This window comes from Sinohyriopsis cumingii, chromosome 7 (genome assembly GCF_028554795.1).
Source record: "Sinohyriopsis cumingii isolate HCF-2022 chromosome 7, ASM2855479v2, whole genome shotgun sequence".
Taxonomy (NCBI): domain Eukaryota; kingdom Metazoa; phylum Mollusca; class Bivalvia; order Unionida; family Unionidae; genus Sinohyriopsis; species Sinohyriopsis cumingii.
In genome coordinates, this window is record NC_142967.1 from 75,125,428 (window position 1) to 75,148,315 (window position 22,888).

Below are 22,888 nucleotides of genomic sequence, written 5' to 3' on the forward strand. Positions count from 1 at the left end.
TGTGAATTTGATTTGATGCGGCGGCAAACCACCGCATCCAATAAAAATTAGCTTGTTCAGATTTGAACACCGTTCCTACTTGATCAAGAAAAGGGGATCCAACAACTGGAATGGACTCATAAATAAGCAATGTTTCACTTCCTGACCATGTTTTTACAAATATATCCCTTCCCTCAAATACACATGTAAAGGCTTCTCTCAAGTACGTAGTCATATTTTCGATGCTAAATATGTAAAGTGTCCTTTTTGAAATCATTTGTCTCTTCCATTTTATTTAGCAAGAGACCGGAGTCCTAGCCGATTACACGGTTCGTTAAGGACATCTAGGACAGGAATCCTAGCTGATTACTCGGTTCGTTAAGGACATCTAGGACATCCGATTTTGCGGTTTCCTTAGTTTTTTTTATAGGTGCTTCGTAAGTGAATTATTTATTAATACCTTTATAAAATTGAATGATATGTTATGGTTTTTTATGAAGTGGCTTCTACATTTATTTAGCTAGTTATTGGGTCTTTTGGTTTTGTGGGGATAGTAATTATATTTTGTTCCTAAGTCCTGCTGAGTCTATGAATTGATTTATGTTTTTATATGCTGATTGTTTATTTTTATTAGAGTCCATAAGTAACTCTGGGTATGTGTGTGGTAATCCAATCTCTTTTTGGTTTTTGATAAATATTTTCCGAGCGGGTTGATATTTTGGGCATATATTGAATACGTGGTGTAGATCTTCGGTGGTGTGGCAGTTAAAGCAGTTAATGGTTGCTGGTTTGGGTCCTATAAACCTTCCAAAACTGCTTGCTAGTTTAGTTTTTCCAGTTATTATCCTGTTTATAGTTTTCTAATATTAATAAATAACTTAAAGAAGTAATATCTAAAAACTTATAAATAACATAACGTAGGAAACACACCCTAAACACCTCGACTAGTAATACCATAATAATCTTGAAAATCTCTCTTCATACATGATATCTACTAAGAACCTCTATAAACAGCATAGAACATCCCCCCTCCTTTTAGAACATTTTGAAGAAGAAAAAAAAAATCTCGAAAAAAAAAATCTCGAAAAAAAAAAAACAACAAAAGGCAAATGCAACAAGAAACCAGCGATGTAAAGCAAGCAGGACCGTTCCCGAGCTCTCCTTCCCACTAATGACAGCCAACCATTCAACTGTAGGGACCTTTATGGACCCACAGATTGAGGCCAAACTATCAGGGTTCCTTGAATCCATAAAAGCCTGGGGGAGGTGGCACCATCCCCTTCCCCAGGAACAACTAGCAGGCTGCGGTGCAGTCAGAAAAACGTGGCACATGCACAATTGTGCGAACGATACTATAATTAAACTCAACAACAACAAATCTTCCATTTTTGGCCGATGTACAATGCACCGCTGTTACACACTATTGATGCTTGGACTAACAACTGAAATATCTGATCGATCCGCTAAGGTGTGGATAGGACTAACATATTGGAACCTTGGCTCGCGAGGGTGTCACTCTCTGTGTTCTATTCCAATTGTTAATCTGATTTGCGTGCTCTCTCTCTCTCTCTCTCTCTCTCTCTCTCTTTAATTGTCAGTCTCATGTGTGTGCTCTCAATCGATCGATTGATCGACGTTATTCTAATTGTAAATGTGATGTGCGTGTTCTCTCATGTCTTAATTATAGTTTCTCAGTACTGACATTGCCACTGTGTGACAATCAATACAAATCATATGTTAATCTAAAATGCCTTCAATGATGACTTCACGATGAAGTTCTTGTCAAAGGTTAACCTGTTCTTTTTTAGATGCTGGACTATCAACAGAGCAGCATGTAAACAGAACACAGATTTCACTTCCGGATCATCACCAAGGCCTTATTACTCACTGTGCACTGTCGCCGAAATACACACGGACAACCAAACCCTGAGCTCATATTCTCAAGAATAAACACTTACCTTTAAATCCCTACCAAACATGCATAAATAAAACTCTTCTATCATCACCAAAATGAGAGAGGAAAACATGTTCTAAAAATAGACTAGAACTACATTCGTACTAAACTGGAAGTACTAATTGTGACCCGATTCCAAATTATAGTTGCCAGTCTGGTTTTCCTGCTCCTTCTAGGCTTTATTATAAGTGTCAGGCTGGTTTTCGTCCTCTCTCTAGGCTTTGTTACAGTTGTCAGTTTGGTTTTCTTGTTCTCACTAGGCTTTGTTATAATTATAAGTTCTTGCTCTCTCGGCTTTATCATAATTGTCAGTCTGGTTTTCTTGCTCTCTTTAGACTTTATTATAATTGCCAGACTGGTTTTCTTGCTCTTGCTAGGCTTTCTTCTAACTGTCAATCTGATCTGCGTGCTCTCGCTACGCTTTATTCTAATTGTCAATAAGATTTGTGTGTTTATGCTAAGACATCGTAGATACAGATTTTGGTGTTCCCTAAATATTGTGTCACACTCTGAAGTACAATTAGAATTTTGCCATAAAAGTAATGTTTGGAAACAATTAGCGGGGGAAACGTTTCAGTTGCTGTACATACATTTCTTTTTTCGTAAAGGTCTTAAATACAATAAAGGTTGGTGATCCCTGATATTTATTTTAGATGTAGATAATTAATATTTTTAAATCTGCCTGTAACTTTCATATAGAAAAGCTAGAGCTGTACATACTTGGGGAATACTTTATTATTAAATTTTAATTTTTTTACATTTGAACTCTGCTTTTATTAATGCCTGTAAAATTTGATAAAAATACTTTCTTGTATGAATTGTTTAGGATAAACTGATTCTGAAAATTAATCACTGCATGAATTAATTGAATTATATCTTTTAAGGGCACGAATCACTGAGACAAAACATAGATGGAAATAACGTTGTCATCAGCGCTCGATACATGCACGGTGAATACTAAGACATAAGCATTGTCTCTAGGGTACAAGTTACATGTTTAGCAAATATGGTGACACTCTTACAAAGACAGATAATATAAATTAGAAGATTAGTGAAGATGCATTCCCCACCCATTGCGGTTTGAGGAAATTCGGTATGTATTTGATGGACGATCCTTGGAATGTAGGAATGGTTAACTGAGTAGGTGTCTATGGTGAATTGGCAAAATAGGTACAAACTCCTTTAAATTTGCTCTCCAGTGGGGACCGTATCGTTATATATCACAATCCTGACAAATTTAAAAATAACTATACAAGATTTACAAGAGATCCTATTCTATATATCAAATAAAGAAACACATACAGAAGGTAGGTAAATAATAATCACAGTTCTACATGTATCAAAAGGCGTTGATAATCTAACCAAGCGCAAACTTTAAATGGGACCACGCAAAGTGATGAAAATAGAGACACTGACAAGCAAGTGCGAAAGATAAACGTAAAATGGCAAGAAACAAAAGGGACTAACAAATGTTGTAACAAGATAACCGGGTGGGATTTCGATTTATAACAGAACACTTTTGATGGTGATACAAATACAATGTTTAATGACGAATGACTTGAATGAGAAAAGAATTATGATCAATACGTGCGTATAATATCCAAAAATTGGATCAATTGACATAATCCGCACGAACTAAATAATGAAAATACAAATAAATGACCTTACACAGTACAAGGACAAGGGATGAATGATTCACAGTGATTACACAACGAAAGAATGATGTGTTTTACTCAAATAGTAAAACTGTGGTATTTTACTCATAGTAAAATATGTATTCTCTGAAATAGTGAAAATGATGAAAACAAAGAGACAGATGTACACAATATCTTCAAAGTCACAAAAACACACTGGGTATTACAAACCCCAGAGATTAGCACACGGCTAAAAGATTACAGGTATGGAGTTACACACTCCGTCACCAGCACACTTGGCTACCAGTCACACTGGTCAACAATCAGTCAGTATTCCAGGTTGGTCAATCAAGCAATCAGGGCCAACCAATCGTGTTCAGCAACGTCCATTCACCTGCTACTCGGACAGCAACACTCTCTACTCAGCTCTACGGCTGCTATGGTTCAGCTTCACAGCTGCTATGGTCAACTTCTATGGTTAGCTCTGCAGCTGGTACTCCGATCACTCCGATCACTCTGGTCAGCTATACAACTGAAACTCCATTCACTCTGGTCAGTTGAAAATACATCTAACACCGTGTACTATGCATGACAATGGCATATACGTAAAACGTAATGACTTTATATACGGTAAGCTACACAGATTACATTATCGGCACAATCATTACAAAACAATAACAGGTTCAGAAGTGAACCTAACCGTGCCCGACAAGAATCATACGGTACTAAGCGTTTCTTAAAAATGCAACTTTATTTATTGCTAATATCAATCTCTTGCTAAGTCACAAACAAGAATATAAAATATTTGCATGATACTACCTAAGTCGACGTTAAATTGAAAATATACAAAAATAAACGTGGTGGTACAATAGTTATAACTTATAAACAAAAAATTAATAACTAACATACCTCTACAGCTGAAGATGTGCAAGTCCTTAAAGTAGACCGTTCATTGACAAGACGTTCCGTAATGTAAAGATTTTGACCTACGGTGAGGCATTTATACATAGATAATGCCGTAATACATTGTCTATATACTGGAAGTATTCGGTTCTTCCTATCGAAAGCATTACGCACTGGCAGCATAGGATGAACCGAACTCACTATTTCGAAATCTTTGTACAATATACTTAAACCACCCTCGGGCATCTTTTCACACAAAAAAAAGAAACCCAAGTACATGTATTTAATAAATAAAAGGATTTATATTTCCGTGACAAATGCCAACTTTGAAAATTAAAATTCCAAATAAACTATTCTGTGCCGAGAAAGTGTGTGTGATTTGGAATTTAAATGTAGCTTTAAAAAAATTTCAGTCATATCGCTAAGATGTCTGCAGTGTAGCAGTTTTTAGTGATGTCTAGCACTGGGGCATCATGTCACATGAAGCGTGATGTTCCACCCAGTCACGTTATCCTGACAAAAGGCAGACCAGTCCTAACCTCGTAATGCTGAGCGCCAAGCGAGGAAGCTGTTAGTACCATTTTGTAAATCTTTGGTATGACTCGCCTGGGGATCGAACCCACGACCTCCCGCATCCGAGGCGAACGCTCTAACCACTAGGCCACCGGAGCAGTGTACCTAGAAAGCCTTAACAACAAAAAATGTTGTCATGGTATGCGAACCCTCCAAAAAGGGACGAATATTCAATAATATAAATAATGCTTATAATGAAATGTGCATCCGATCAAGGCCGTGAAACACTGTCAATTGAAAGTAGACTAAAAATAAATAAAAATGAAGATCACTGATACTGTATTTATCAAACGCTGCAGTGCACTGGTTAGTTTTTCTCATCTGGACTTATTTCAGTGCATGTTCAACTAGAGAATCAAATATTTCTCATGCTAAATGTCGGTCCACCTCGAAATTGACTCATTAGGTAAATACCACAATATGTTCGGCTGAGTTTTAGTGGTATCTGGACAGTTTTGTATCAATTTTCGTTGTGAATGTGCAGTTTGTGTGTTTATCCTCTTCTTAAAGTCCACAGCTTCTCCAACATATAGGACGGTACAGGTTTTCAACGTCAAGACTTAGATGACATTTTTGCAACAACATCCATTTGTGTGTCGATGTTGATTCTCACTCCTGTTGTTGAACTTCGCTAAGATTTCGTATCCAACAAACGCTTGCAAATTGTCTTTACAATGACAAGTGCCTGTTTTGGAGGTACGACCTCGACTCATATGGAATCGTACATGACGATTGTTGAGGTTTTATGCTCTATGGTCTACGTTACGCAACTCAAAGTACAATAATCAGATATTCTGAAGGTTCAATTAGGTGTCAATGTCTATGCACATCATGTCTGCAAAATACGTAGTTCTGCGCCAATCGCAACTATTCACATTCCACTTTGGAAATGGATACATGTGTTTATTTTCTTTTTTGAGCGTCTATTTTGATTCCTATTGATTAAATAAATAAAAGAGACACGATTTAAACATGAAAGTTGGTTTAAAAAGAACGTTGAGCACTACAACAGGCGAGTTTATTGAAAATGAATCAGCAATATAGATTAAGCGAAATGAAGAACCAACAAGTGGTAATACAAACACTTACGTTTATTTATAGTTGAGCTAAATCATTATTTTGTTTTAAGATTTCTACCGATTATAAGAATGTTTATATTCTCTCTCTCTCTCTCTCTCTCTCTCTCTCTCTCTCTCTCTCTCTGTTAGTTGGTTGGTCTCTGAATTTCCCTATCATTCATAAGTCCAGCAACATCATCACATAACACAGGTGAAAATCTGCTGCGCTCGTTCTGTTTCAAATTTTAGCCTTTAGCTTGCGAAGATAGTTCGGGGTGGGGTAAACTGATATGCTGACAGACGAAACAAGAGAGAGAGAGAGAGAGAGAGAGAGAACACATACAATTATGGCAAACCAAGTTCTTGTAGTTTACTTGGTGTGCGCTCAAGGGTTTCATCCAGCCCAAATTCCTATTTTCCCTCACATCCCATATGTGCACGTAATTTGGTCTTATGCACAAGAGAGAGAGTAAAGATTAGGTCTTATGCACGAGAGAGAGAGAGAGAGAGAGAGAGAGAGAGAGAGAGAGAGAGAGAGAGAGAGCATATAGCACATAACATTATGGCAAACCAAGTTCTTGTAAGTTACTTAGTGGACATTCAAGGTTTCATCCAGGTTAAATTCATTTTGTTTCCCTAACAACCCAGATGTACACGTACTTTTGTCTCATGTACGTGAGAGAGAGAGAGAGAGAGAGAGAGAGAGAGAGAGAGAGAGAGAGAGAGAGAGAGCAGAAGGGATTTCAATGAAATTGTGTACCATGCTTAATTCATTTAGAAAACGAGTTTAATACAGACGGATAGAGATAATATATATCATTAAAGTATTTTTCGCAAATGGTCGTAAGCTGGACAATTACCAACGAGATGGAATTCATCTTCTATCAAATAAACCGGTCTCTACTTAAGCACGTGCGCTGACCACCTGAACTTAGCATCTTCTATCAAATAAACCGGTCTCTACTTAAGCATGTGCGCTGACCACCTGAACTTAGCATCTTCTATCAAATAAACCGGTCTCTACTTTAGCATGTGCGCTGACCACCTGAACTTAGCATCTTCTATCAAATAAACCGGTCTCTACTTAAGCATGTGCGCTGACCACCTGAACTTAGCATCTTCTATCAAATAAACCGGTCTCTACTTAAGCACGTGCGCTGACCACCTGAACTTAGCATCTTCTATCAAATAAACATTATTTTTTCCGGCATAATTCATAGTATTAGTTATTTCTCTCTATCATACTATGCCTACCGGTCTCTACTTTAAGCACGTGCACTGACCACCTGAATTTAGCAAACAACTTCCTCAATAAATATCATAATCCACATGGTATATTTTTTCCCGGTTTTAAGTCAGTTGTATGCATTCTTTAATACACCAAGTTAGACGAATTGTTAATATCACTTGCTAGTTTTGGAAAGCGGAATCCTAAATTATTTATGTAACATAATGAGAAAAATTGTTTCTTGTCTCCAAAATCTTGATTTAGCCAGACATATCCACAACCGAAGCGAAATAGTGTTTTTAACTTTGTTAGCCCAGTTGACACGGTTGGCATCATCCACGCCCGGTCACAGGATGTGCGGGGCCCAAGGCAGCAAGCGATGAGCAAGCGGGGCCCCAAGCAAAATAATTGTATTGCCTGAAAGCGCGGGGCCCATCTAATCTATTTAGCATTAAATAACATCGCTGTTGGATCGAGTTGAAGGCATTATTACAAACTTAAGCAAGCATTTAATAAATCATTAAAAAATACGACATATATGTTTTCCGGCTGAATATAAAGTACTTGTTTATAATAGAGTAGATATGCTTGAACTTGTTTATTGGAAAACGCGTATTGAGCGATCGGTATCTATAGATTTTTTTATATCTAATTGTCCCAATATTTAATCTTACAGTGCAGAATCCCAACATTTCTGCAGGGTTCAAATCTCGTCATAATGCCGTAATATAAAAAGCAATTTAAGTACGCAATTTGTGACAAGATATATAAAAAAAACTGAGTTTTTCACCCTAATCTGTAAAATCGTCCCTATATGCGGATAACTTTGATGTTGATAAGGTTTACATGGTAATCCACTTGTATAAAAAACTCAATGATTATCAACTCGTGTAGGCGTATGTGGTTAACGAAAACATCAACACAAAACGTATCTTAGAGATTAGCGAGCGTTTATTAGCACGCTAAAGGTGTCAAAACTAGCCATTAAATATTCAGCCTAGGTCATCTGCATATTTGTGTATTAAACCAAAACAAATTAAGTGCATATTGGGTTTATTTTAAACGAGAAAGACGCTAATATGCTTGGAGACGAACCATGTTGTTCATCATTACAACTTTTTTGATGACGTCATTACAAACAGAAAATAAACTTGGAAACCTAATTCATGTTGTTTGTATGGTAACCATTCGCGATGACAATGACGCCAAAAATATAAACCAATAAAAGAAAACAATAAAGCAAATTTTCATCCGAACAAAAATGGAATGTTCTTCCTTATTTTTCTTTCCTCCCAATCTCCAAGCTTTAAATTGGCAACTTAGTATGTTTTGATGTTGGAAATTGTATTATTCTGTACCTCAGATTTAGTGGGATACTTACTAATACAGAAAGCTATAAAAAAAACATAAAAATTAAATTATCAGGTTAGGCATTAATGTTTTAAATTCCAAAACTTATAGAAATTTTTTACTTAACTGCTGTGAAACTAAAGTTATATATAATGTTAGTTTTAATGTGTTTTGAAGATTACCGTTTACTTAACCACGTACGTCGAAATGTATTTTCAGGAGTCATTGCCCTTACCTGTTGAACTATTATTTAAATTGTTCACGTCACATAATTTTGTATCATAAATATTTAAACTTTCATATTGTGATACCAGTAGACCAAAAGATTATCATAAAATGTCGTTGTTTTTTTACTTTCCTGATGTATTCTAATTAGTTCTCCAAGAAGCCTGAAAATCTGTTTGCTTCTCGTCAGCATTGAAATTATCTCACAAAATTAATATGCACTCCTTGTATCATTGCAATATTTTAAAATGCCCAAATCTAAAACAATTTTATAATAGAGTGAGCAAAAAGTTTTTTTTTATTATGGAGAAATCAACAGGAAATTTGAAAAAAATCATTCGCAAATATTGTTAACCAGCTGGTCTTTTGATGTGTATACTTTACTTTAACGAGAATTGTAGAGAACTACCTAATTTAGAAACCAGAATACCTAATGACGTAAATCAATATTATTAGCCAGGATATTTTATTAAATTCTAATCATTATTTTCTACTTTTGTCTCCAAAGTTTCCTGTCATTTTCCACTAACGTACAAACAATAGAAGTATTACACTTTGGCATATTTATATTAATTGAGACAAACGATTTAATATTTTTTTATTTTTTTTATTGACCATCCTCAAATGTTTGACATTTATTTCATATGCTATTTTGTAAAATCCTGTATATAGTTCACAGAAGGAATATATATATATATATATATATATATATATATATATATATATATATATATATATATATATATATATATATATATATATATATATATATATATATATATATATATATATGTATATATATATGTATGTATGTATATATATATATATATATATATATATATATATATATATATATATATATATATATAATATATATATATATATATATATATATATATATATATATATATATATATATATATATATATATATATATATATATATATGTATATATATATGTATGTATATATATGTATGTATGTATATATGTATATATATATATATATATATATATATATATATATATATATATATATATATATATATATATATATATATAACTATAAGAATTTATATATTTATATAAATTTTTAATATAATAATACACTATGATAATATAAATTTATATATATATATATATATATATATATATATATATATATATATATATATATATACAAACACACACACTATAAGGATAACCATATTTGAACTTTTTTAATATAATTTTTTTTTATTTTAGTTTAGAAAAGTAAGATTTTGAAGAAAATTACATTCTTTAGTCGCGTAAATTAAATGTACTTACAGTCAGCTTTCTTCCTACTTTTATTTCATTATTTCAGTTTAGTAGATAATCCCGTCAGGAACAATTTAGTAGATAAACCAGTCTGGGTGAGGTACAGTTTCAATCAATTCATTGCACAGGATGATTTGTGTATAAGATGATTTCATAAGAAACTGCCTCATGTAAGTTTCAAAACGATTCCAATTTTTATATTATGTACACAAATATACGTGATGAGGAATAATTCACCCCACACCACCGTACCCCAAAAGATAGATGTTGTCAAAATGCAATTTCCATTATTCTCTGCCATATTGAAAAAATCTTTGACATACATCCAAGCATTGCGTTTCAAAGTAATAAAGTACTATTTTAATATATTTTTATAAATAATTAAAATGCTATCATTCTGTTTTGAAATGTAAGGGTTTGTAGGCCTCTTTTTAAATTGAAATATTAAGGTTTCTTTTGTGAATAAGTGGCTGGATGTACAATTCTTATCGCAGACACATTTTAAAGTTTGTGAGTACATTTTTTTCTCTTCTGGTTCTAACGACTGACGTCCACACCTTGTTCAGTTCAGTTTCGAGAGCTTTTTGTTGGACACTAAACTGTCAAATGCAAAATCAAATTTAATCCCAAAGAAGTGCATGGTAAATATAATTTTAAAAGACACTGACTGAACGTGAGAGGCCATTAAAAAGTTACTTATCATGGACAATAATTTGTGACGTAACCAGCAGTGACTTTCAAACATGGGAAAGATTATTATAAAACAAAGCAGAAATCATTCCATTCAGGTTGGCATTGACATAAGTGGTAAACAAGAACATTTAGAACTAGAATGATACCGATGTCGGTATTGAGTTATTGCAATCATTCACTAATTTTACATTGGATATTCATCTCACAAAAAAAAGTGTTCATATCAATCAAGTTTAATAAGTTTATCTTAGGGTCTTTTATATGTATCCAGTACAGTCGTATTTTACGCCGATCGTGCACAATTTCTACCATCTAGAAATTGAACTTGCAGATTTATGAGATGACTTAAGAGAATAGCAATAATTTTGATTTGAAATGAAAAATGGACAGAAAAAAAATAGACAATATAACGAGAAACGTTTTTATAACTGGTATTTACTAACAGCTTGTGTACCAAGACGAAATTCCTCACTTTCCTCTTGGGGGGGGGGGGGGGGCAATATCCTTGCTATGGCGCAGCAAACCAAAACCTAAACCAATGTGTAGCCTTATATCTTCTGATCACAAAAAACGATTTTGTAGTTGCCATCCGCCTGACATAATACAAATTAGAAGCAATAATGTCACAAAACTCAACACAATGTTTTATGTTTCATCCAAAGCTAATATATTTTATATATCTGCCAATAAAAGGGGGACCGAAAGAGTGAAATCTAATGAAGAAAACCCGAAACACATATACCTGTAAATACGTGCATTAAACGGAGATATCTCCCAAAGGCATGAATTCCAAACTCATTTTATGTGCTCTGTTCGGTGAGGCAGGAAACAAAAATTATCACCTAAAACGTTTTGCTTTAATTTCATTGACGGGTATCTTGCAACGTTTATTAAATAAGTAAATTTTTTGTGGCGCATGTTGTTGGACAACATAATTAAAGTGTAAAAGTTATACAGACCGTAATAGGTATACATTTTATTTTTATTTATTTTTTTTACAAAATGATTTGCTTTTTCAATGACGTATATTTTTTTAAAAATCCTCGTGCTGTTAACGTACATAAAATCATGAATCTATTGGTCTCGGTCTATTTGACAATGATGGGATCAAAACCATGTTGGTCTGGGTCTTTTTGACAATGATGGGGTCACAACCATGTTGATCTGGGTCTTTTTGACAATGACGGGGTCAAAACCATGTTGGTCTGGGTCTTTTTGACAACGAAGGGGTCCAAATCATGTTGGTCTGGGTCTTTTTGACAACGACGGGGTCAAAACCATATTGGTTGGATCTTTTTGACAACGACGGGGTCGCAACCATGTTGGTCTGGGTCTTTCTGACAACGACGGTGTTGCAACCATGTTGGTCCGGGTCTTTTTGACAACGACGGGGTCGGAACCATGTTGGTCTGGGTCTTTTTGACAACGACAGGGTCGCAACCATGTTGGTCTGGGTCTTTTTGACAACGACGGGGTCACAACCATCTTGGTCTGGGTCTTTTTGACAACGATCGGGTCAAAACCATGACGATCTGGGAAAGGTCTGTAGGCTGTTATTGGGAAAGGATCATCTTAAGAGGGTAGCATAGCGATATTGTTGATTGATTTTAATTTGAAAATGAATAGCTCATGCTAAAAACTATTGCCCTTGAGGATCGCTATATTAAATAAAAAGTATCTGATATGAATCGATGTGAGTAATGTTGATGAATAAGTACATTTTTAATTAGCGCTGACGTCAATGAAAAGTAGGTCAGCAAGCGTTTGACCTTAGTGGCATTGAAGCTGATTAACCAGATAAACTTTCAATCTGACTTTGAAGTAAAACACAGACCGAGCAAGTCGTATGATGGAAGAAATTATAAATCCAGAGCCGTTTTCTTTGCATACTGATGAAAATTCCCGGAAGGTGCAGAACTTTGTTTTTCCTACATTGTCGGATTTATATGTTGACTTTCATCTTCACACACAGGTACCTATTAGGCAGTATATCAATCTTGAAATAATTAAGAAGACTAATGACTCCCAATTCACTCTTTTGTTTCTACTTACAATGAAAATGGAGGGAAACGAAAGATTAGAAAATTGAGATAATTAGATGACTTCGGCACTTACAATCTGAATAGCGAATGTAGCTAACTTAATTCAGCCGTCAAGGAATAAACACGAAAACAAAACTTTAAAATAGGATACAAACTCAAGGATAAAGTAATGGTATTGTAACCTCATGGGTCTGGAAAATTACTCAGGATTTTAGGTTTCTTTTCCAGACCTTGAAGCTACAAGGGTTCAACTGACCAGCAGTAAAGAAAGATTAAAAATCCAGGACAGATTTATTCAATAATTTCTCATCTGTAAAAAAACATTAATAAACTACACCCTTTCTACCAGTTTACAGATTCAAATTTTACGTACAGAAATACACCAGTAGATATAACCGTAGTGGATATATCTCGATTATCTAAGTTCACAATTTTCATAGACTGAGTGTTAACAATATAAAGTGGGCAAATTATGTTGTTTGAAGTAAGTTTTGAATTTCGGAATCCAAATTTGAGTTCCGAAATTCGTGTATAGAAAATTCAACTGTTTATGAGAACTTGTAGATTAAAGTCTAAAATCCGAATTATTCTTCAAAATTTAATGCGTTAAATTTTCCTTTTCAAAAATTACCTCTCTCATTTTTCCTGACTTAATCTTTTTCTGAGATCTTTATTCTGGGGCTTTCCTTTTCTCTATCCTTTTTCCGTCTGTCTCTTATCTTCCTATCCCCGACTTCGAACAACGGCGATCTTTATATACAAGTTGGGAATGTGTAAGCATTCTGGTATACAAAGCATGGATTGGTGGATATTGCAATCGATAGGCCAATCCAAATCGGCCATGCTGACGGAACATGACCTCACGACAGTAATACACACAACTCCGTGTTTTAATTCTTTTAATTCTTCTATTTTAACATAATATTAAACAATAAGATCAGTTGTGACAAACCTACACGAATATTGTATTCTTATCTTCGAATGTTTGTGCAGGTAATTTATTTTTAAAATCTTGTATAGTTGTACAAAATACGGGTAACGAGCATTTCGATGTACGAGGGGATATCTCAAAATGGCTACGCTCGACTACAACAACGTGTTGTGACTAAAATCAGCTGTTCGGAAGATGCATGAAATAGCGGTATAACAGTATTTATTATCGGGAAATGTGTTCAAGTTGATTAACATGGTATAAGGGACCTACCTTTTTTATTCCATGGTTGGGGTGGGGTTAAAATAAAATTCTGGCCCTAAAATAGCTCGAAATATACTCCTGTTCTGATTTATGGGAGAAAAGAATCTATTATAATTGTTACATTAGCTGGAAAATATATTGAGGTAAAAGAAAAACAATTGTTTCGGATCAAAAGAAAATTCTACGCTTTATCCCCCAAAATAAATGATCAATCCCCAAGTAATTTGCTTGGAACGTATGCCTTCATTTCCTATATACATTAAATGTGCAATGGAATACAAGCTTTTGAAGGAGACGACCAGATTTCTCGAAGGTAATTAAACTCAGCTTTTAATCATTTTGAAAGACCGTTCTAAATTCCTTGAACGATGTTATGTTGAGACAACGAAAACGCTAACAAGAAGTTCTTGGCAAGAGTGCCCGATTACCAAATAGGCAGAGTAGCACCGGCCTAGGGGCCCCGCGACAACGGATCTAAATAATATTGATAAAACGTATTAGGAGATAATTTGCGGGGGGGGGGGGGGGCAGATTTTGACTGCTTAAGGGACCAACGGCCTCCTCAGGGTTTAATCCGGTACTGCTTGGCAACAAGACGTGTTAAGTGGAGCACTAAAACAGCTTGTTTCTGAAAATATGCGGGTGTTAAAGGTCACTGGCCACATATATTGTACAAACGTGTGTTATTATTATAGTCATAAAAACTCATCTGTTATGTATGCACACCAGAAAAAAATCCGCTTTTTTAAACAGGCAATATTATTCGGCAACCTCCGTATACAGTCTGTAGTTTCCGCGTCACTTAAACGGATATGACGTACATTTATCTCTTCTATTCAACCTAGCTATCCAAGTGTTTAATTTGCCGACGTAAATGTCTATGTGATGTATCATACGATAGTGCTTTTCACAGCAAATATGGTGCACCGAGTTGCATATGAATGTAAGCAAAAGAGTGATAATGGGACAAAAGGGATCTTTCTTTTTCCGAAAGACCCTGTTTACCAGAAAAAAGTGGATTGAAGCTGTGCAATTGAATAAGGGGAGGGATGGGAAATTTGTATTATTTATGCCAACAGCAACATCCCGCTTGTGCGTACGACATTTTGAGGACAGTTGCTTTTTACACCTTCCTTCGGTGATGAAATCCATTGGTGTTCAAATGAAACTAAATTTGTTAAAGGCAGCAGTGCCTACAATTTTCCCAGAGACTGTCAAATATAAGAAGAAAAAAATCATTTCCGTCGCCTCCTAAATCCCGTAGAAAGCTCTATGGTGCGTATGAGAAGAGGGATAGAAAGAGCGTAAGTAAAATATATCAAATTAAGATTACACTACAGTAATGTTACTGCAGATGTAAAATACTAATGCTTACAATAATCATAATGCTTTTTGAACGTGCAATGTAGACTTTGATCGAACTCTTTATTTAGCATTATTATAATTCAAAAAAGGATTTTTTTTTAAAAGTAATATTATGTATTACTCACGTGAGTTTATCATTTACAGGTGTACAAATCTGTAGAATCAGCTATATATATATATAAACACACACACACACACACACACACACACACACACACACACACATATATATATATATATATATATATATATATATATATATATATATATATATATATATATATATATATAATGCCTCTTCTGTTTTGTTTATAATCCATATCCAGTTTTATATTAATTTTTAATACATTATACTTAATTACTTATAAAATACTTATGTATTTATATGATTATAAGTATTATCGACATAATAATAATAATATAATTTGAGTTCTGATGAAATATTGAACATTCGTCAATAATATATCAAGTTATAATATATTCTTTAAAAAATGTGCATTATGCATAATAAAAATATTAATAAAACTGTTTAACTCTTTTATTCATAAATATTTTTATATAGTTATCAATATAAATATATGTGTCTTTAAGATCCAGTTATATGTATTTTTATGTATTTAAATATAATTTATCTGTACCATACTTGCATTATTCCATGTCAGTCATTCGTTAAAGAAAAAAAAAACAGTTACGTTTGGTGAATGTTTTAATTATGTCGTCATTTTGTTTATGTCAGAATATCTTTAATGACGTAGGCAATGATATTGAATTCTGCTTCAATTCAGTCGGACGAAGCAATAAAGCGAAAGCAGTCACATATTCTCCGTGTTGGTCTTGCTTTACTTCAATCATATATATATATATATATATATATATATATATATATATATATATATATATATATATATATATATATATATATATATATATATATATAATGCATTGTACATTTTTCACCTATTTGTCTTCTTCTTTAACGAATAATTGACATGGAAACGTGCATGTACAGCACAGATTACAGATTAATGGTATTTTTATACACAAAAATACACGAAACTGGATCTTAAAGATACATATTTCTCTATTGATAACTTTTTCTGAAATATTATGAATTATATATATATATATATATATATATATATATATATATATATATATATATATATATATATATATATATATATATATATATATATGTATATATATATATATATATATATATATATATATATATATATATATATATATATATTGTACTTGTGAAAATCTTATCTTGAATACAGTCTTAGTCTAATTGGATACTTGTAGTCGAATTGTATATCATATTTGAGTCAAAGTGTTACATGCAATATAGAAAATGTTTGTATATTTATTTTTTATTTTCCCTTGCTTTTAAAAAAATTAAATTTGGAATTTTGGAATCCATCATCATTCTTCATTAGCATAGATCTTGTTAAAATTTTTAAAATTTAATATTTACTTGTAATTGGTGTCAAGTTGACAAAACACCACCGTATACATTTAATTCTGGAATGTCCGTAATCCTTTTCTTACCTTTAATTGCAAAATTGGATTTTGACATCAATTATTTCAAAGTTTTCAATTGAATTATTTTTAAAACAAGTTTTATGATGAAAGATTTTTAAAATTTTAACTTTAATCAAGTTGAACTTATGTGCATATATAATAACGATATTGTCTTGAATATTTCACCAAACGATAACCTTGACATGTTTACAACCTTTTGAAGATAATTGCTTAATATCTTGAATGCTTACATATTTACATTCATTTTGGAGTTCTTATCTTCTTACAGCTTTTCGCAATATTTCCCTATGTAATTTAAGACCTTATATTTTATCGGCACAAGAAAGCCATTATTGTCCTGACGTGCTATTAACCCCTATGCACATATACAAGAATATGAAAATTTTTCTTTGAAGAAATATTTGTAGATGTGGAGTTTACAATGAACGCCGTAGATTTACTTTTAGAGTGCACGAAAGTATGGGAAAACTAGAGTATTTTCCTCCCCTCCGCTAAAAGTAGCTCAAGGTTTATTTTTCACCCCAGAGCATATTTTATTCCTTCATATATAATAACAATTAACCGTCCCACACTTGATTTTACTGAAATTAGATTAAATGAAAATAATCCTTATTACCACTTAAGCAACAAAAAAATTTTTAAAAAAAATTTTTGATTCGTCAAATAATATCACGTATTATCTACAAATATACACGTGATTGTGGCATTAACTGCATTATAATGTACATCATTAATTTCTGATCAATTAGAGAATAAACAGTGAAATGTATCGCAATTCTACAATAGATATTTACAAAGATTCAAAACAATTTCTTTTCGTATGTTTTCTCGAAAAGCTCTAACAATTTAAACATGCCTGGACCAGCCCATAAAAAGTTTTATGAATTCATCTTGTTCTCAAACACGGATACTGTGTACATTATAAAATAAGCTAATATCCACATGTAGTGTCTTGAACTTGTACATGTATGAGACAATTATCACGAAACCTATAATTTCTAGGCATTTAAATATATCCACCTTATTCTATCTTTTGTGCATGAGAAGAAAATCTAATCTTCAGCAAAATTATTATTCGTATTTCTTATCAATAGTAAACAATCCCCAAAGTGACAAAAGAAAGGATACAATATTTTATCTCCTTTTATAATTAATTTCTTGCTTGGCGTAACATCTAACATCCTCATTTTTACAAAACAATCAGTAGGTCGTTTTTGCAAATTCAACAAAATTCGTTTGGAACTCCTAAAACAGAAAATAAAAACAAACTGATTGCTGTATAATTTATTTTATTGTGTAAAGCCTAACTGTCTCCTTCCTTATTATGGAGTGAAAGATTAATATGAAACGCAATTTTTAAAATACAATTTTCAGTATACTGTGTCAAGTAAGGTGTGCACAAAGTTGCAATTGTATTCTGTGTTATTGTAAAAATAATACTAACCTTGCCGCCGCGTACATCATTACCTACGTTGTCTGCTTTACTCACTTTGTGGACCAAATTATTGTGGCTTGTGCAAAGTGTTGACGATAGGAACTCACTTACCGCATGTTTTTCGTCTGTGACTCCCACCACGCACCATTATACAGAGTTCTTTGTTCAGATCTTTCATCTGAAATTAATGATGTAACTTCTCTTTTATCGTATGTGTCTGACATACAGAGTGGTTTGCTGCGTTACTTGGTTCGGAATTATTTCTTCAATTTCAATTAGATCATATGAATTTCACGTAGCACAACATTATCATATATCATACTTCTGACAGTTACACCTGTATTTTTACCTGAAGTTGAAATATATTATATATAGTAAACGATGAGAAGAATTTTATACCACGTGTGTTTATTCTGGATGTAAATGGATTCAGGTATGAACTGGGTCATCATGTTCTTCCATATGTACGTTCGTAATGTTGAACAGTTTTAACTTTTAACCATGTCTTTTGCGTAAGCATCCATACCGTCTATAGAGGTGATTGTGCCAGAACACGTTATAGGTTCTGACGCACGCATTACACGGTTTATTGTTTAAATTTCCAGCCGATTTCCCGGGCGTGGTCTAGTAATTATAGGTTACTGCATTTGTATGGGAAAATATGAACGAGTTTTTTGGATGGAATACTGCACGACCTTGGGAGTGCAGTATATCTATCCGACAAAACGAGTTCATATTTTCCCATAAAAATGCAGTAACCTTTTTATTATATGCTCATTTTTTATTCTACCTAAGGCTTAATTATATAAACAAATACACTACAAGAAACAACGTAAATGAATTTATGCCGTATTCCAAACTAAATACACAAGCGCATATTCATCATTAATCAACAACATTATTACTGCGCACATAAGTCCGCCCAGATAAATCTGAACGCGATCGACATAACTTTCGAAAGAAAATGGCGTGTCTTGTTAAAATTAAAATTTGGAGTCATTTTGTGAATGAATGTGTATTGCAACAACTTTTCCATTTGATCTGGAATTATTAGATTTTGGTATTTGTTTCGATTCTACGAAATTTTGTGATTATGGACTGGATTTGTATGTGACAATTCCACATGAAATACATCAGATTGAAGAAGCTAGGGAGAAGCGTGTTGACATCTGCAAATGTGTTTCTATTTCTGTCACTGAATGTTTGAAATCATAATGTGGGGAAAATATTAAGTCTTTCAATTGCAATTATCAAAAGACGCTATGGAATTTAATGCTTATTTCATTTTGAGTGCAGTAAGGAGGATGTAATTGCACTTATCATCGAAATTACAGTAACATTTCGAATGTGTAATCAAGATTGAGAACCTATGACATGGCTCATGTAATTCGGATTTGCAGAACTAAGAAAGTACATTGTGAGGAAATTCAGGATGTAAAACTGTAAGTATATTTTTCTGCCATTCTTATCACCAGCTAAAGAAGTCAGTATATGACTTGTTACTTGTATGTTATTTGTTAGGACCTTTTCTTGCGTCTGTTGTATACTGTAGCTAGCCTAAATCCGAAACATTGTATCAACGCGGAATGTACCAAAGCAGCTGGTATGTGGCAGTCCACGAAACATCTGTTTTAGTTCATTCAGAAACAAATTTAAACAACCACAACGTAAAGCGCCTCTTACGCGAGTGTACATAATTTGTTTACAAATCAAAAGTGCTGGCGTCTGCGTCCATTGTTTGTTTACAATAGAAAGTAGTTCCTTTATGCACGTGAATGCTATATGTGTATTAGCGCGCGGGTTCAGTATCGGGTAATACTGCACGATTCTGACAATGTAAAGTTAACGGGGAATAAATGAGCATACACTAATAATGATTGCGAAACCATTGGAATTGTCTGTGTGAAGCCATATGTGACCCGGTTCAGTGTCTGAGGGGTCAACTTGATATGCTGAGGCCTTTGTTTTCTGGAAAGTGACGTTATTTTATATATACGCTCATTCCTTTCATTACAGTATTATAAGACGAATTCGTATTTCGCATCCCTTATTGAATATTGTATTTTTTAAAGATTTAGATATGTCGTATGAATAACACAATTTCATTGATTCACATTTGGTTTGGGAACAATACAATTTTATGAATTCACGTCTCTCATGTAAATAGCATAGCTTCATAATTTCATGTCGCCAGTACAGTCTCCCAATTTCATATTCGTTAAGTAAACAGAACAAACGCATAAACGTCATGTGAACAATATAGTTTGTATTGGTGCGAATTCTGTCTCGTGCGTCTGACATGCACAACATAATGTGATGTATTAAGATATCCTTACGCACAAAATGAGATGTGCCTTCATAATTATGTGGGAAGGACAATGTTGCTAGGCGCATGTTTGCGTTGCTAGGGAATCAAAATGGCGGATGTGGAAATGCACATGCTTGGTGACGTCACGTGAAAACAACGGATTATAATCCATGTTTATTATATGTTAAATATAATCTGTATTGCAGAATAGTCACAATGTAGCCATTCTCTTACAAGAGTAGATATATCCAGTAAGTGTGTGTGGGCAGCTAAATCTGGAATTCAGCGTATCGTTCAAGTAGCAGTAATGTGTTCATGTGTAGATCATCTCTGAAAAGCTAGTATCGAATCTAAATTGTGAACCAGAACAAAATCAGAATTTTTTGCTAGGTGGTGTCAGAACTGCGAGTGATAGGCTATGTCCGTATTCGTTTGCATATAGCGGGGCTGCTAGGGCAATCTGTGTCACCACCCGGGGGCCGTTCCACAACTTACTCCCCCTCCCCCTCAAGCGATATTCCAAGATTCGCCACTTTGATAACTGGTCTTCGTCTATTTACTGATCCAAATCGACACAGGCTATCCTCTTGATACATTTTAGCCAATTTCTGATTACTATGTGTAAAATCAGCTGCCGTGTAAAGGATGTTTAACACGTGACCCACAAACTGCAATATTTTAAATACGTAACGTTTTCATAATTTTTTTAGATGAATGTTTCAGTTTCACAACAGTGAAAGCCACAGCTGATAGAAAAGAGGTTAGAAACGTATCCAACAAATGTCATAGCGTTATCCAAGACAACTTACACATTGCTGTTGTTCTTGTTATTATTATTGTTGTTGTTACTATTATTATTATTATTATTATTAATGTTGCTTGAGATATCAGATAAGCAAGTTTTAAATTCAGACATTCAATAAATAAGTTATCTTTTCTCTTGATCCTTCTCTGAGTGCGTGTCAACGAGTGCATGTCTGCATATTAGAGTAATGTATTTGTTTCTTTTAAATTAATTCTACTGACTATATTTTATTGTCGTTTTTGTGGTTTTTTGGGAGTTTTCTTTTTTGTTTGTTACACTTTTCCTGTTTTCTGTACTGTGTACGTCAAATCTGTTATGAATAAGATCAAGAAGTGACAAAGAATCGTGTTGAAATATGTATACATATGTAATATATACGTTTATCCCTGAACCTCTTGACCACTACCTGTGGGGGTGATATTATTATTTTATTATAACTTGGAAATATGTTGAGGACTACAAGGCAGATGGGTCTTTTGTAGACAAATGTGTTATCCTCATAGAAAAGGACCATTGTTTTGATTATTCTTATTCTTATTATTAGGGAAAGATAAATACAAATGACGGCGACGATGAACTCTTTAATTATTATTATTATTATTATTATTATTATACGATGATAAGGACGACGACGTTGTAAATTATAATCCGAGTCCGTTAAGCCATTAGACGAGATTTATGTTTACTCAAGTTTAGTACGTGTACTATGTTTCACAATCAGGTCAAATACAAAGCAAACTGCATGAAAAATAATGTTAATAAATACAACAAATGAATGAATAAACGAAGACGATTTTAATCTTACTTTAAAACATTGTTTAAATATTAAATAATGTACGATAAAAACTAGTTAAAGGTTATCTGTATTAAGTGAGTACCTGTCCTAAGTGGGAACATTATCAAGGCCCTTACAACCAAATTTCAGAATAAACTTTTTAAAAGCCTGTATTAAACAGCCACCTGTTTTACGCGGTAAACTTTCTTGTTTCCGAATGTCTGTTTATTGCTTTCAATGTTGTTTTTTTTTATTATTAAGGGGAGATGATTAACTCAGACTTTTATAGATTGTACAAGGTTGCTCCCCCTAAATCACTGTTTAATGATACAGGTTTGGGCCTTCTAAATGTGATACTCCTTTTGATTATAACCGAACCAAAGTTCAAGATTCAAATATTCTTTTACAGAATTAAACAGGAGAAGGTGTTATTAAACATTATTGCAAAAATTATATGTATTTGTCCACCTGAGTCCATTATATATTGGTTCGAGGTTCATCAAGCAAAAGTAAAAACCTTC